The sequence below is a fragment of the Rana temporaria genome, chromosome 11 (genome assembly GCF_905171775.1).
Source record: "Rana temporaria chromosome 11, aRanTem1.1, whole genome shotgun sequence".
Taxonomy (NCBI): Eukaryota; Metazoa; Chordata; class Amphibia; order Anura; family Ranidae; genus Rana; species Rana temporaria.
The window spans coordinates 135917915-135935842 of NC_053499.1; the positions used below are offsets into that span (position 1 = coordinate 135917915).

The 17928-nt window shown below is 47.8% G+C and overlaps 1 long non-coding RNA gene across 1 annotated transcript; it reads right to left on the bottom strand.

The window, feature by feature from the left end:
• Window positions 1-2773: 2773 nt before the first annotated feature.
• On the bottom strand, window positions 2774-13678 carry LOC120917718. The gene is made up of 3 exons (XR_005744229.1): window positions 13501-13678; window positions 7448-7632; window positions 2774-2911 (listed from the first exon to the last, which is right to left on the bottom strand). It is a non-coding gene; the product is annotated as an uncharacterized LOC120917718 (long non-coding RNA).
• Between the last annotated feature and the right edge of the window lie 4250 nt (window positions 13679-17928).

Consider the following 17928-nt stretch of genomic DNA (forward strand, 5'->3'; position numbering starts at 1 on the left):
AATGAACATTTTATTTATGATTATATTCATTTGTCCAATTACATCTGAGACCCTGAACATGGGGGGACTGTGTATAAAAGTGGTTGAAGTTGCTAAAATTTGTACTTGATATTCACGTTCAACCCCTTGAATTAAAGCTGAAAGTCTGCATTTGGATTGGTTGGTTTTTATTTTATTCTGGTGACACACAGAGCCAAAAGTATGAAAACTGTGCCTGTGTACAAATACATACAGTTTTGGTCTCATCACTCCAAATGACTTCAAAGTATATATAAAATAATATGCAAAGTGTTTGGAGGGAAGCTTCAGAATGGCAAAGATGTTTTTATTACAAATGATGTGAGCAGTGGCATTGGCTTGTAATAAATGTAATTGGCCACAAGATGGCGCTCAGTGACAGCATCACATGCTTGTTTTATATACAGTAATAACCTTGGATTGAGAGTAACTTGGTTTGAGAGCGCTTTGCAAGACAAGCAAAACATTTTAATACATTTTGACTTGATATACAAGCGAGGTCTTGATATAAGAGTATTGTCATGTCACCACTGAGTATAAAAGAGAAGAGAGGCGCCTCTAAGTGTAGCAATATGGTTACATGTAATGAAGGTACAACATTTAGAAACATATTGCTACACTTAGAGGCGCCTCTCTTCTCTTTTATACTCTGGAGCTCCTGCTGGATTCCATCTGTGGATGGACATTTAATGGTTACACAACTTATTACATTACCAGGCCTGCCATCGGGGGGGGGGGGGACAGGCAGTACACCTGTAAGGGGCCCGGATTGCAACTCCCTTCCTTTTTTTTTTTATAATTTTTATATATATATTTTTTTTATTAAAGGGCCCAGAGGTTCCCGGCAGCCCCCTGCTTCTGAATTTGAGGCGGCAGCACCCCTCCCCCGGTTCTCTGCTCCAGGGGGCCCATGCCTGAAGCTGTGTAAGGGGTCCCATAATTCCTGATGGCGGCCCTGCACATTACTATAATCTTTTTATATGGACTGTAAACTGAAGGACTTATGAATAAATGGCTGTGGAACGAATTATTTGAGTTTCCATTATTTCTTATGGGGAAATTCGCTTTGATATACAAGTGTTTTGGATTACAAGCATGTTTCTGGAACACATTCTACTCGTAATCCAAGGTTTTACTGTAATCCAACGTTAGAATGACTTCAAATAAATAAATGTCACAGCCTTCTGAAAGTAAACACTTCATTTATTATAAGCCTTATTTGAAAATGCTAGTTTCCTGGCTGTCTCTGGTTTTATTACTTTCCAAGTCACAACCCTGGAGCAAACGTGCAGCAAGCAAAGTCAGCATAAGGTAAGCATTGAAGCCATTGGATCGGAGAGACAGTCAGGATTTTTGGAATGAAGCCCTCCTCTGTGTCCTTCTCATGACAGGTGCACTTTATTGCAGAGGTCTCCTGGTCGCTGTGGAGTGACACACAGCAGACGCTCTTTGGGATCAGACAATGTAAAATGCACAATATCCTGGACCAGGCAATCTGGCGGGAGAGAGCCGAGTCCGTATTCTGCAGCGAGACGACAATTCTCATCAATTAGCTCTCTGAGTGCCGAGCTCCAGGAAATATTGCGCTTTATTCCATTCTCTTCTCCCCCCCCCCCCAAAGACAATTACCATGAAGCTGGAGGCCACATGGGCCCAGATTCTCAAAGGCGTTACGACGGCGCAACACCATTTGCACCGTCGTAAGTCCTAACCTGGCCCCGGGTATCTATGCGACTGATTCTTAGAATCAGTTACGCATAGATACCCATTAGATCTGACAGGCGTAAGGCTCTTACGCTGTCAGATCTTAAATGCAATTTTTTTTTCCCACCGCTAGGTGTCGCCGACGTCGTTTTCCCCGTTGCTTATGTAAATTAGCTAATTACGACGATTCCCGAACGTACGCGCGCTCGATGCAGAGAATTGATGACGTTTCCGTAGCCTTTGCGACGCGTAAAGTTGCCCCTGGGTCTATGAGGCGCAGCCAATGTTAAGTATGGCCGTCGTTCCCGCGTCGAAATTTAAAAAATCTACGTCGTTTGCGTAAGACGTCCGTGAATGGCGCTGGACGCCATTTACGTTAACGTCTAAGCAAATGACGTCGGTGCGACGTCATTTAGCGCAATGCACGTCGGGTAATTTACCCGACGGAGCATGCGCAGTACGCTCGGTGCGGGAACGCGCCTAATTTAAATGGTGCCCGCCCCATTTGAATTAGGCGGGCTTGCGCCGAGCACTTTTACGATACAGCGCCGCAAGTTTACAGGTAAGTGTTCTGAGAATCAGGCACTAACGCTGTAAACCTGCGGCGGTGTAACGTAAATCACATACGTTACGCTGCCCAGGAGCAACGTAATTATATGTGAATCTGGGCCATGGAGCATTTAAAGGGGAACTCATTTTATGTTCAGTAATTTTGATGAATGTGTTTCATATACAGATTTATAGATTCTCCTTCCATCGGCAGTACAGTCAGCACTACTGCTAAATTCCTCTGGGATCAGCCAGGCAAAGGGCCCGCCCCTGCAGAAGGAGGCAACCTCAGAATTGCTGTCCCTATAGGCAACCCATGGGAATCTTTATATTTAAATTAAAGCTAAATATTGCGATTAGCAAATATTGTCTAAATCCATTCATCATGTGTATTCTTCCTGAATCTTGGTGCTCTTCTGTATTTCTTCCAAATCTGTGCAGTAATCCAGAGACTTCCTGCGATAAAGACCGCTCTTTGCTGCTCTCCCTTCTTGTGCAGGGGGACCATCACATTATGGGCAGCTTTAGTGAGATTGGTGGCAGATTTGTACCTCTCCAGTGAACTGACCTTCCATGGCTCTCCGGGCACACCAGAGGAGATGGCAGGCGCTGTGGCAGATTTACTAATCTATAGAAACACCTAGAAAGAAAGATATAATATCATTTCATTATCAATATGTAACGGATTTAATCCACAAACTGAATAAAGGGGGAGCAGATAAGCTAGTGACTTTATTTTACACAGTGTGCACCATGTCCTGGAGTACCGACATCTTGCTGCAATCCCGCAGTCTGGACTTTGTTATCGGTACAGTTTGTACTGAGGGAGAGGTGACTGAAGGTACATATAATGTGTGTATTGCATCAGATGGTACGTGCCATATAGATCAGCACTCCTCGTACCTCATCTGAAGCCCCTTATCCAACAGATCTCATCCAATGCTCCTCATCTGAAGCCCCTCAACCAACTCTCCTCATCCAATGCTCCCCATCTGAAGCCCCTCAACCAACTCTCCTCATCCAATGCTCCCCATCTGAAGCCCCTCAACCAACTCTCTCATCTGAAGCCCCTCATCCAACACTCTCATCTGAAGCCCCTCATCCAACATCTCATCTGAAGCCCCTCATCCAACACTCTCATCTGAAGCCCCTCGTCCAACACTCTCATCTGAAGCCCCTCGTCCAACACTCTCATCTGAAGCCCCTCGTCCAACACTCTCATCTGAAGACCCTCATCCAACACTATCATCTGAAGCCCCTCGTCCAACACTCTCATCTGAAGCCCCTCGTCCAACACTCTCATCTGAAGCCCCTCGTCCAACACTCTCATCTGAAGCCCCTCAACCAACTCTCCTCATCCAATGTTCCCCATCTGAAGCCCCTCAACCAACTCTCCTCATCCAATGTTCCCCATCTGAAGCCCCTCAACCAACTCTCCTCATCCAATGCTCCTCATCTGAAGCCCCTCAACCAACTCTCCTCATCCAATGCACCTCATCTGAAGCCCCTCGTCCAACACCCTCATCTGAAGCCCCTCGTCCAACACTCTCATCTGAAGCCCCTCGTCCAACACTCTCATCTGAAGCCCCTCGTCCAACACTCTCATCTGAAGCCCCTCATCCAACACTCTCATCTGAAGCCCCTCGTCCAACACTCTCATCTGAAGCCCCTCATCCAACACTCTCATCTGAAGCCCCTCATCCAACACTCTCATCTGAAGCCCCTCATCCAACACTCTCATCTGAAGCCCCTCGCCCAACACTCTCATCTGAAGCCCCTCGTCCAACACTCTCATCTGAAGCCCCTCGTCCAACACTCTTCATCCAATGTTCTTCATCTGAAGCCCCTCATTTAACACTTCTCATCCAATGCTCCCAATCTGAAGCTCCTCATTCAACATTCCTCATCCAAAGCTCCTCATCCAACGCTCCTCATCTGATGCCTCTCATTCAGTGCTTCTCATCCAATGCTCCTCATCACAAGCTCCTTATCCAACACTCCTTATCCAATGCTCCTCATCTGAAGCCCCTCATTCAATGCTTCTCATCCAGTGCACCCCATCTGAAGCCCGTCATCCAACACTACTCCACTGAAGCCCCTCTTCCAGGACTTCTCATCCAATGCTCCCCATCTGAAGCCTCTTGTCCAACACTCCTCATCCAATGCTCCCCATTTTAAGCTTCTCACCCAACACTCCTCATCTAATGTTCCTCATCTAAAACCCCTCATCCAACGCTTCTCATCCAGTCCTCCCCACCTGAAGCTCCTCATCCAACACTTCTCATCCAAAGTCCCTCATCCAACACTTCTCATCCAAAGTCCCTCATCCAACGCTTCTCATCCAGTGCTCCCCACCTGAAGCCCTTCATCCAGCACTTCTCATCTAAAGCTTAAAACTGCTCACCCTACCCTCCTCATCTGAAGCCCCCCATCCAATGCTCCCCATCTGAAGCCACTCATCCAACACTCCTCATCTGAAGCCTTTCATCCAGTGCTCCTTATCTGAAGCCCCTCATCAAATGCTTCTCATCTAATGCTCCTGATCTGAAGCCCCTCGCCCATCACATTTCATCTGAAGCCCTTCATCCAACACTTCTCATCTATCCAATACTTCCCATACAACATTGCTCATTCAACTCTCCTTATCCAACACTTTTATCATCTTAATTCCTTCATCCAACGCTCCTTATGCAACACTCCTCTTTCAATATGAGAGAGGGGGGGGGCTGGGGAAGGGGAAGTTGGGACTTTAAATGAGGTAATGGGTCAATTACCTCCATCGCTGGTTTTGTATAGAAAAAGGAAGCAAAAGCGGGACTTTAAATGAAGCATGTGCGGGAAACAGATTGTAATAAATGGGGGAGAAAAATAAACCAAAGATAATAAATCTGAAATACGTTTAAATATTTTATTGCTTTCACATAGTGCACCGTCCTTGACTATATTGCACTATTGAAGAAATAGATAGACATATGTATTTTACAGATTAGTTGGGGGAAAAGGTATGCGGGGAATGACCCAAGTATATAAATACAGCAAGTACATCAATCTGTACTGTATCCATTAAGACATAAAATAGGTATCACATGTTGAAGAAAGATTACATCACGTCATACTGCAGTGATTATACATTGATGCATGGAGTATGTAGCTCTACGCGTTTCGCGACTATTGGTCGCTCATCAGGAGCAGGCAGAAGAACGGGGAGAGGTGAGTGTAAACAAACCTTCCCCGTTCTTCATTGTGGCAGTGTCAGTGATCATTTGTTCCCTGATATAGGGAAAGACGATCAATGACGTCAAACATCCAGCCCCGCCCCCCTACAGTTAGAAACACAAATGAGGTCACACTTAACCCCTTCAGCGCCCCCTAGTGGTTAACTCCTAAACTGCAATTGTAATTTTCACAGTAAACAATGCATTTTTATACCACTTTTCGCAGTGAAAATGACAATGGTCCCAAAAATGTGTCAAAAGTGTCCGATGTGTCCGCCATAATGTCGCAGTCACAAAAAAAATTGCTGATCGCCGCCATTAGTAGTAAAAAAAAAATATTAATAAAAATGCAATAAAACTATCCCCTATTTTGAAAACGTTATACATTTTGTGCAAACCAATCGATAAACGCTTATTGGGATTTTTTTTTACCAAAAATATGTAGAAGAATACGTATCGGCCTAAACTGAGGGAAATTTTTTTTTTTTTTTATATCTTTTTTGGGTATATTTATTTTAACAAAAAGTAAAAAATACAATTTTTTTTTCAAAATTTTCGCTCTATTTTTGCTTATAGCTCAAAAAATAAAAACCGCAGAGGTGATCAAATACCACCAAAATAAAGCTCTATTTGTAGGAAAAAAAGGACGCCAATTTTGTTTTGGAGCCACGTCGCACAACCGCGCAATTGTCAGTTAAAGCGACGCAGTGCTGAATCGCAAAAAGGGGCAAGGTCCTTAAAGCGGAGGTTCACCCCAAAAAAATTTTTTTAACATTACATTCAGCCGAGTTGTCATAATGACAATCGGCTGTTTTTTTAAATTTTATCCCGTACATACCGTATTTTCACCGCCGCTTCCGGGTATGTCTTCTGCGGGACTGGGCGTTCCTAATTGATTGACAGGCTTCCGACCGTCGCATACTGCGCGTCACGAGTTGCCGAAAGAAGCTGAACGTCGGTGCACAGGCGCCGTATAGAGCCGCACCGATGTCTGCGGCTCATGCGTGCCATAGACAACGGCGCAGGCGCACTGAGCGTACAGGGTCTTGAATGGGATAGTTCCGGAAAAGCGTGCACGCGCGGGGATCGTGCCGGTTCCGCGTGCATGTGCAGTAGTAATGTCACAGCGCCGAAGTGGCGGTGGAGGAGAGGAACGATGGTCGCTGTTGGGGCTTCGATCTCAAGTAAGTAATTCATAATGAGCTAGTATGCTAGTCATACTAGCTCATTATGCCTTTGTCTTGCATGTTTTTATTTCTTTTTTTAATGTTTATTTGGGTTTACAACCACTTTAAGAACAAAACCTCTGATTTGACACCTTTTAACCCAACCAGCCTTAAAGGGGTTGTAAGCCCTTGTTTTTTTAGTAACAAACATGTCATACTTACCTCCACTGTGTAGTTCGTTTTGCACAGAGTGGCCCCCGATCCTTGGCTTCTGAGGCCCCTCTGCGGCGCTCGCGGCTTCTCCTGATAAACACCCTGGGAGAAGCGCTCTCGGGGTAGGGGGAGGGGGGAAGTTAACCTTGCGGATGCGCCCCCGAGCATCCGCGTCATTGGATTTGATTAACAGCAGCGGGAGCCAATGGCTGCGCTGCTATCAATCTATCCAACCAAGAGTCAATGACTCCCAGCCAGAGAGGTAGAGGGGGGAACGAATGGGCTCATATGGCAATACACCCCAATAATCCCCTATGTAGAAATATACCCCAATGATACCCTATATGTACAGGCTCCATGTATGGCCTGTGAACCTCAAACCCATGAACCCCATACTCCATGCTGTGTGCTCAGGGTCTAAAATATGGACTGAAACATTTAGATTGGTTACTCATTCTTCCCTTTGTGCTTCCTATAAATGCTGGGGGGGGGGGGGGGGGGGGGGGGGGGGTGGGGTATTTGAGAGGAATATTGGAAATGTCCCATCCTGAGTTAGGGCAGCCTGGCACAAAAGCCACTTACCTTCCTCCACAGAACTCCTATGACGTGACTGACCCAGCCGGACTTGAGGGGTCGGTCAGAAGGTCCTCCACAGGAATTCCCACAGACTCCACACGGACAGGATCAGGATAGGTCTCATCACACACGCCACGCACACCTTGAATGGCTTTACCAGCTGCCAGTGGGCAATCCAATGCATAGACCGTCTGCAGAAAATAATGTACCAGTTATTGATCAGTGATGGGAGGGATAGAGAGACAAGGTGGCTCAGGGACCCCAAAGACCCTTATTGATCAGTTACTCCAGGAACTCCGTATTGCCTGCCTAGGTCATGGCCTGTGGGGTTTTAATTTACCCACTTAAGGACCTCCTAATGCTGATATACGTCGGCAGAATGACACGGCTGGGCACAAGCACGTACCTGTACGTCCCCTTCAAGTGCCCAGCCACGGGCGCGCGCCCGTGACCCCGTCCGAAGCTCCGGGACCCGATCACCGCCGGTGTCCCGCGATCGGTCACAGGAGCTGAAGAACGGGGAGAGGTGAGTGTAAACAAACCTTCCCCGTTCTTCACAGTGGCAGTGGCAGTGATCGTCTGTTCCCTGATATAGGGAAAGACGATGAATGATGTCACAAGTCCAGCCCCGCCCCCCTACAGTTAGAAACACAAATGAGGTCACAATTAACCCCTTCAGCTCCCCCTTGTGGTTAACACCTAATTTTCACAGTAATCGATGCATTTTTTTGCTGTGAAAATGACAATGGTCCCAAAAATTAGAGGTCGACCGATATGGGTCTTTCTCTGGACGATGCCGATGCCGATATTTGGAAATCGGGGCGGCTGATGGCCGATATGTGTTGCCGATTTTTGCGGCCGATATTTTAGGCTGATTTTTACCCCCCCCCCCCTCATCTCAAAAAACCTAGGCTGGAGAGGAGATAATTGTTTAGGGTGGAGTGCAGCCTGTCAGGGCCACATCAGTGCCCACCAGTGCAGCCCATCAAGTGCCACCTCATTAGTGCCCACCAGTGCAGCCTATCAGTGTCCATCAGGGCCACCTCATGGGTGTCTATCAGTGCCACCTCATCAATGCCCACCAATGCATCCCATCATTGCCCACCAGTGCATCTCACCAGCGCATATCACCAGTGCATCACCTTATCAGTGCCAACCAGTGCATCACCTTATCAGTGCCAACCAGTGCATCACCTTATCAGTGCCAACCAGTGCATCACCTCATCAGTGCCTCACATCAGTGCCCACCAGTACAGCCCAATGTCATTCACTGCCACCAGCGGAGCGCTCCAGGCTCCGTTCCATCTCCCAGCACAAGAAAGATCCAATGTCCCTGGCCCTGACGTGCTGCCCCGCCTCTGCCTACAATCTCCAGAATGCAGAGCGGGCCTGTAACAGCCAATCAGCGGCGGCAGTTACCGGCCCGCGCTGCATTCTGGGGTTTGTAGGCAGAGGCAGGGCGCGCAGCATGTCAGGGGACATTTTTTTTTCAGAGCGGAGGATGTCGGCAGCGGCGGCCGCCGATTGACTGTTACAGGCCCACTGGTTGGCTGGTTGGCCGCGCTGGGTGTACCAAGATGGCCGCGGCTCCGGAGCTTGGCCGAAGCCGCGGCCTTTCCTGATGCTGTGACCGCCGCGGCTTCGGCCTAGCTCCGGAGCCGTGGCACCGCTAGCGGCCAAGTTAAATATCGGCCTAATTTGGAAAAAAAATCGGCCGATGCCGATTTCTCCAAAACGGCCAAATATCGGCCGATATATCGGCCTGCTGATATATCGGTCGACCTCTACCAAAAATGTGTCAAAATTGTCCGATGTGTCCGCCATAATGTCGCAGTCACCAAAAAAAAAAAAATCGCTGATCACCGCGATTAGTATTAAAAAAAAACATTATGAATAAAAATGCCATAAAACTATTCCCTATTTTGTAAACACTATAAATTTTGCGCAAACCAATCGTTAAACGCTTTTTGCGATTTTTATTACCAAAAATATGTAAAAGAATACGTATCGGCCTAAACTGAGGAAAAAATATGTTTTTTTATACCTTTTTTGGGGATATTTATTATAGCACAAAGTAAAAAATATTGAATTTTTTTTCAAAATGTCGCTCTATTTTTGTTTATAGCGCAAAAAAAAAAAAAAAAAAGCAGAGGTGATCAAATACCACCAAAAGAAATCCGTATTTGTGGGGGAAAAAAGGACGCCAATTTTGTTTGGGAGCCAAGTCGCACGACCGCGCAATTGTTAGTTAAAGCACCGCAGTGCCGAATCGCAAAAAGGGGCCTGGTCCTTTAGCTGCATAATGGTCCGGGTCTTAAGTAGTTAAAGTTATTCAAATGTTTCCATACATACAAGAGATACAATAAAGTGAAGATAAGATAAACCAAGTCCTGACAAGGTAAGTATTATCAGTAAAGCCCTGCAGAGGTCTCTTTTACATGGGCAGCTAGGGGCAGCTAAAGAGACAGTCGTTGTCTTTTCACCATCACCCAAACCACTCACCTATAGAAGGGTTGGCACACATGCCACAGTTGCAAAGCTGCAACAAATTTACCTTGGCTTATAGAATTTGAGAGGCAGCGCCATCTGTCAAACTTCCCTTTTGGAATGAATGAGAGTGAGCTGCAACCCCAAGCCAACCTACCCCCCCATATTGTAAGAAACACTTGGGAAAAAAGGATGAGCGCAATCAGAAGGTCCTCGGCTGAGGTGGGAATGTAACCCAGACTGTCGGGGGAGCAGAAATATCTCCCTGTGTGGGTGACAGGCAGAGACACCAGGATGGATGCATCACTTTAACTGACAATTGCGCGGTCGTGCGACGTGCCTCCCAAACAAAATTTGTGTCCTTTTTTTCCCACAAATAGAGCTTTCTTTTGGTGGTATTTGATCACCTCTGCGGTTTTTATTTTTTGCGCTATAAACAAAATTTTTTTAAAAAAATGCAATATTTTTTGCTATAATAAATATCCCCAAAAAATCTATAAAAAATAAATAAAAAATGTTTCCACAGTTTAGGCCGATACGTATTATTCTACATATTTTTGTTAAAAAAAAAAATCGCAATAGGCGTATATTAATTGGTTTGCCCAAAGGGTATAGCGTCTACAAAATAGGGGATAGATTTATTGCATTTTTTTTACGGCGGCGATCTGCGATTTTTATTGTGACCGTGACATTGCGGAGGACATATTGGACACTTTTGACACATTTTTGGGACCATTCACATTTATACAGCGCTTAGTGAGATAAAACTGCACTGATTACTGTGTAAATGTGACTGGCAGGGAAGGGGTTAACACTAGGGGGCGCTAAAGGGGTTAAATGGTCCCTAGTGAGTGATTCTAACTGTAGGGGGAGGGGGACTCACAAGGGGAGAAGACCGATCTGTGTTCCTCTCTACTGGGAACACAACATCGGTCTCCTCACCTCTGACTGGATATGGATCTGTGTGTTTACACACACACAGATCCACGGTCCTGCCGTGATTGCGGCCAATCGCAGGTGCCTGGCAGACATCGCGGCCGCCGGGCACCGAGCGATGCCACGGGCGCGTGCACCCCCTAGCTGGCCGGGAAGCCCAGGATGTCATATGACGTCCACCCACGATGGGAGATCCCATCTGCTGATGTCATATGACTATGGGCGGCATGTGAAGAGGTTAACCGCTTGCCGACCGCCAAAACTGCGGCAGGTTGGCTCGGCTGCGCAAGATCACGTAATATAACGCAGTGTTGCTCTGCGGCCACTAGGGGCGAGCGCGCGCCCCTGGTGCTGATGCGAGGGCATGGCGGATGCGATCACCGCCAGGCACCCACGATCGCTCGTGACAGAGCGTGAATTGGGAGCCGCGTGTGTAAACACACAGCGCCCGATTCTATCAGGGGGAGAAATGACTGATCGTCTGTTATACAATGTATGAACAGCGATCTGTCATTTCCCCTAGTCAGTCCCACCCCTCTTCAGTTAGAACACACCCAGGGAACATAATTAACCCCTTGATCGCCCCCTAGTGTTAACCCCTTCACTGCCGGTGACATTTTTACAGTAATCAATGAATTTTTATAGCTCTGATCGCTATAAAAATGCCAATGGTCCCAAAAATGTGTCAAAAGCGTCCGATGTGTCCGCCATAAGGTCGCAGTACCCATAAAAATTGCAGATCGCCGCCATTACCAGTAAAAAAAAAAAATATTAATAAAAATGCCATAAAACGACCCCCTATTTTGTAGACGCTAGAACTTTTGCGCAAACCAATCATTAAACGCTTATTGCGATTTTTTTAACGAAAAATATGTAGAAGAACACGTTTCGGCCTAAACTGAGGAAAAAAATAGCTTTTTTATATATTTTTGGGGGATATTTATTATAGCAAAAAGTAAAAAAAATAAAACATTTTTTTCAAAATTGTCGCTCTATTTTTGTTTATAGAGCAAAAAATAAAAACCGCAGAGGTGATCAAATACCACCAAGAGAACGTTCTATTTGTGGGGAAAAAAAGGACGTCAATTTTGTTTGGGAGCCACGTCGCACGACCGCGCAATTGTCAGTTAAAGCGGCGCAGTGCCGAATCGCAAAAAGTGGCCCGGTCATTGACCAGCAAAATGGTCCGGGGCTGAAGTGGTTAACAAGAGAAAAGTTTAATGTGGCAGTTAAAGGAACGTCAGTCCGTATTCACCCGATCCCGATCCGCAGACGGAAGGAGAAATAGGATTTTCCTCTGTCTGCAGAATCTGAGGGTTGCGGACCCGGGTGAGATCGGGTGGCAGCGCCCGCAATCTCATAGGGACCAATGTATGTCCCTTTTTCATCCGGAAACGGATGGGTGAGAAAGCGGACATACGGTCCGCCCGCGTGACAGAGCCCTTCGTTGTGCCACTAACTTTGCCCCAAGGAGTTGTGCTGTGACATGATCCACCAAGCATGTTGTATGATACATGAATATTGTGCTTACAGAATGCCAAGGTGACCACACATGTCCTGTGCCATGCCATCAAACGCAGCCACTGTGCCCATCATTTATCGCCACTGTGCCATGCCATCAAACGCAGCCACTGTGCCATGCCAAACGCAGCCACTGTGCCATCAATTGTCGCCACTGTGCCATGGCAAATGCAGCCACTGTGCCATCAAACGCAATCACTGTGCCATGCCATCAAACACAGCCACTGGGCCTTCATTTATCGCCACGGTGCCCATCAATTGTCACCACTGTGCCATGCCATTAAACGCAGCCACTGTGCCATCAATTGTCTCCACTGTGCCATGCCATCAAACGCAGCCACTGTGCCATGCCATCAAAACGAAACCACTGTGCCATGCCAAACGCAGCCACTGTGCCATCAATTGTCGCCACTGTGCCATGGCAAACGCAGCCACTGTGCCATGCCATCAAACGCAGCCACTGTGCCATGCCATCAAATGCAGCCACTGTGAAATCATTTATTGCCACTGTGCCCATCAATTGTCACCACTGTGCCATGCCATCAAACGCAGCCACTGTGCCATCAATTGTCCCCACTGTGTCCATCAATTGTCGCCACTGTGCCCATCAATTGTCACCACTGTGCCATGCTATCAAACGCAGCCACTGTGCCATCAATTGTCCCCACTGTGTCCATCAATTGTCGCCACTGTGCCCATCAATTGTTGCCACTGTGCCATGCCATCAAACGCAGCCACTGTGCCATGCCATCAAACGCAGCCACTGTGCCATGCCATCAAATGCAGCCACTGTGCCATCAATTGTTACCACTGTGCCATGAATTTTCGACACTGTGCCATGGCAAACGCAGTCACTGTGCCATACCATCAAACGCAGCCACTGTGAAATTATTTATTGCCACTGTGCCCATCAATTGTCGCCACTGTGCCATGTAAAAATCAGTGCAAGGGAGAGGGGGGTGTCTTCTGGGGGGTCAAAAGAAGAGAGGGGGAGGGGGTGAGGAAGAGAAGGGGGGTGTCTTCTGGGGGGTATAAGTAAGAGAGGGGGTTGTGTGAGGAGTAGAGAGGGAAGGTGTGAGGTAAGTTGTCTCTCCCCCTCCCCCCCTTGTACTTACAGACACACTGTGTATGAAACATTTTCTTCCTCCCTCCGGTCATGTGAGAGAGACTGAGGCAGAACGGCTGACTTAATTCACTGCACAGCGGCGCTCTCTATTGCCACCTTCAGGCTGGAGGGAGGAGGGAGCTGAATCCTCTCTCCAGCTATCTATCACCTCTGTACCGTGCATTGGAGCCTCGCGTCCACTGCACGGACGCGCGGGGGAAAGGACTCGCGGAAGGGGCGGGGCTCGGGGGCGGTGACTCATACCTGTACGCGGCGGCGGAGCGGCGCCATTTTGTTCCATAGACTCCTATGGACTGAAGTGAAATCGCGATACCTCTGCTCGCAGGACCGGTACAGCGCCCCACAGAGGACTAATCGGAGATTACTTCGACAGATTTTTCATCCTACATCCATCGGTGACACAGTAAGTCTCATTAGCGGTGATGTCAGTGTGTGTGTGAGGGGGGGGGGAGATAGAGAGCTGGGCCGGCTTGTTGTGTAATGTGACCTGTCAGTGTTTTCTCTCCTCTTTCTGGTCTGAGGGAAGAGAAATCACTTTTCACAATATATATTGTTTTATATATATATATTTTTTTCTTTTTATTTAAGGGCCCAGAGGTCCCCAGGGCCCCGGATGGTAACCATTTTTTTAAAATATATATATATATATATACACCCCCCTGCTTCTCAAATCATGGCAGCCCCCCCCCGCTTCTTAATTTGAGGCAGCAGCACCTCCCCCCCCCCCCGGTTCTCTGCTCCAGGGGGCCCATGCCTGAAGCTGTGTAAGGGGCCCCATAATTTCTGATGGTGGCCCTGTCTGACAGGGGCCCCAAACACCTGACCTGACATGGGCCCCCAACAACCTACTTCACAGGGGCCACCCTACATGACAGGGGCCCCCCCTCCTCCTCCCAGTTCGAATATTTGCCCCCCCCCCCCCAATCCCTACAGAAAAGGGACGGCAGGAAGGAGAATCTGACATAATAACAAGGCCCCACAATATATGACAAAGTATAACCTAAAAATACAAAATGTACTTTATTATACATGAAATGAATGGAATGTAACCAGGGGCGGACTGACCATACCTGAGGGCCCCGGGACCAGTAGGGGCCCCATGAGCGTCTCCTGGGCTGGTATCTATATTGGGTCTCCCATCCTGTGTTTGTATCCGGATTGGACCGGACGGCGTCCTTATGTCACAGATTTCCTGGCCGGCCAGTGTTTATCGTTGCTAGGATACAGGGGGCCGCATAGAGCATGTGCAGTCACTGTGATCCTTTCTGGTTGGACCAAAAGCAGCTTTCCTGCTGACATAGACCCCGCCCCCTGCCGCCTCCCACTCACCGCCGATTGCTTTGATGTGATATCTACAATATGTGTTTACCCCACAGTGATCACACACACTACCCAATGGGGGCACAGGGATCCCTGCCAGGGGACACACACTACCCAATGGGGGCACAGGGATCCCTGCCAGGGGGCACACACTACCCAATGGGGGCACAGGGATCCCTGCCAGGGGACACACACTACCCAATGGGGGCACAGGGATCCCTGCTAGGGGGCACACACTACCCAATGGGGGCACAGGGATCCCTGCTAGGGGGTGAAAACTACCCAATGGGGGCACAGGGATCCCTGCTAGGGGGCACACACTACCCAATGGGAGTTAACCACTAGGGGGTGCTGAAGGGGTTAAGTGTGACCTCACCTGTGTTTCTAACTGTAGGGGGGCGGGGCTGGATGTGTGACATCATTGATCGCGTTTCCCTATATTAGGGAACACACGATCAATGACAGCGCCACAGTGAAGAACGGGGAAGGTGTGTTTACACACAGCTCTCCCCGTTCTTCAGCTCCGGGGACCGATCGCGGGACTCCAGCGGCGATCGGGTCCGCGGGACCCGTGGTCGCGGTCACGAGCTTTGGACCGGGTCGCGGACACGCGCCCGCGACCCACGGCTGGGCACTTAAAGAGGACATACAGGTACGTGCTTGTGCCCAGCCGTGCCATTCTGCCGACGTATATCTGCAGGAGGCGGTCCTTAAGTGGTTAAAATTACCGATAGATACCTAACGGAAAAAAAAAAACGATTGTTTGTAGGCACCTCCATCGGTTAAAAATCCACGCATGCTCAGAATCAAGTCGACGCATGCTCGGAAGCATTGAACTTGATTTTTTTCAGCACGTCGTTGCGTTTTACGTCACCGCATTTTTTGACCGATGGTGTGTAGGCAAGACTGACCAAAAATCCATCAGACCGGTTTCATCGGATTGACCGATCGTGTGTACAGGGCATTAGGGCCAGTCCACACCAGACGCAGTTCCGTACAGTTTTGTGCGCATTTTTTCTGCACAAAATGCATGCGCAGTGTTTTATGTATTGCAATGGCTCTTGTTGGCTCTAGTTCTCACCATGCAATCAGATTCCGGTGCAGAAACTGACTCCATGGTGTGAACTAGAGCCAACCACAGCCATTGGAATACATGGAAAACACTGCGCATGCATTTTGTGCAGAAAAAAAACACACGGAAATGAACGGAACTGCGTCTGGTGTGAACTGACCCTTAACCGCTTGCCGTCCGCTGCACGCAGATATACGTCTGCAGCATGTCACGGGCAGGCAAAAGGACGCACCTATACGGCCCCTTTAAGAAGCAGTTGTTGTGGGCGTGCGCGCGCCGCGATCTCCGTGAGCGCGCCCGTGGGCATACCCACGATCGTCTCACGGAGACATAGAACGGGGAGATGTTAGTGTAAACACTTCGGGGCAGATTCACGTACCTCGGCGCATATTTGCGTAGGGCGTAGCTTATCTAAGATACACTACACCACCGTAACTTATGTTTTTTTTCCCAAATCCTTAAAGAATTCGCGCCGTAAGTTACGGTGGCGTAGTGTATCTTTGGTGGCGTAAGGGCGCGCAATTCAATTCGATGTGATGGGGGCGTGTTTTATGTAAATACGTCGTGACCCGACGTAAACAAAGTTTTTTTTGAACGGCGCATGCGCTGTCTGTGGGGGTATCCCAGTGCGCATGCTCAAAATTAAACCAAGCCAATGCTTACGACGGTGACGTCATTCTACGCAAATCCCTATTCGCGAAACGACTTACGCAAACGACTTAAAAAATTTAAAATGCGAGGCGGGAATGACGGCCATACTTAACATTGAGTACGCCACCATATAGCAGGGGTAACTATACGCCGGAAAAAGCCGAACGCAAACGACGTAAAAAAATGCGCCGGACGTACGTTCGTGGATCGCCGTAACTAGCTAATTTGCATACTCGATGCGGAAATCTACGGAAACGACACCTAGCGGCCGCCGAAAAAATGCAGCTAAGATCCGACGGCGTACTAAGACGTACGCCTGACGGATCGATCCCAGATGCCGTCGTATCTTGTTTTGTGGATACAAAACAAAGATATGACGCGGGAACTTTAAAATTACGCGGCGTATCAATAGATACGCCGGCGTAATTCATTCGTGGATCTGCCCCAACATCTCCCCGTTCTGCCTAGCTGACACGGTCACTGATCGCGTTCCCTGTCATCGGGAACGCGATCAGTCACTTTTTACAGCAAGCCACGCCCCCTACAGTAAGAATCACGCCTTAGGGAACACTTAACCCCTACAGCGCCACCTAGTGGTTAACCCCTTCACTGCCAGTGTCATTTTCACAGTAACCCGTGCATTTTTATAGCACTGTTCGCTGTAAAAATAACAATTGTCCCAAAAATGTGTCAAAAGTGTCCGATGTGTCCGCCATAATGTCGCAGTCACGATAAAAATCGTAGCCATTACTAGTAAAAAAATAAATAAATTATTAATAAAAAAATGGAATAAAACTATCCCCTATTTTGTAGACGCTATAACTTTTGCGCAAACCGATCAATAAACGCCTATTGCGATTTTTTTTTTTACCAAAAATATGTAGAAGAAAACGTATCGGACTAAACTGAGGGAAAAATAAAGTTTTTATATATCTTTTTGGGGACATTTATTATCACAAAAAGTAAAACATATTGCATTTTTTTCAAAATTGTCGCTCTATTTTTGTTTATAGCGCAAAAAATAAAATCGCAGAGGTGATCAAATACCACCAAAAGAAAGCTCTATTTGTGGGGGAAAATGGACGTCAATTTTTTTTTCAGAGTCCCCAGAGTTACCCCTTGAAATCTGAATCCCCAGAGTTACCCTTTCACTGTAAGGGAGAACTCTGGGGACTCTGATGTAAGGGAGAACTCTGGGGACTCTGATGTAAGGGAGAACTCTGGGGACTATGATGTAAGGGAGAACTCTGGGGACTCTGATGTAAGGGAGAACTCTGGGGACTCTGATGTAAGGAATGCTCTGGTGTACGGCAAGGACTCTGATGTAAGGGGGAGCTCTGATGTAATGAGTGCTCTAAGAACCCTGACTTACCT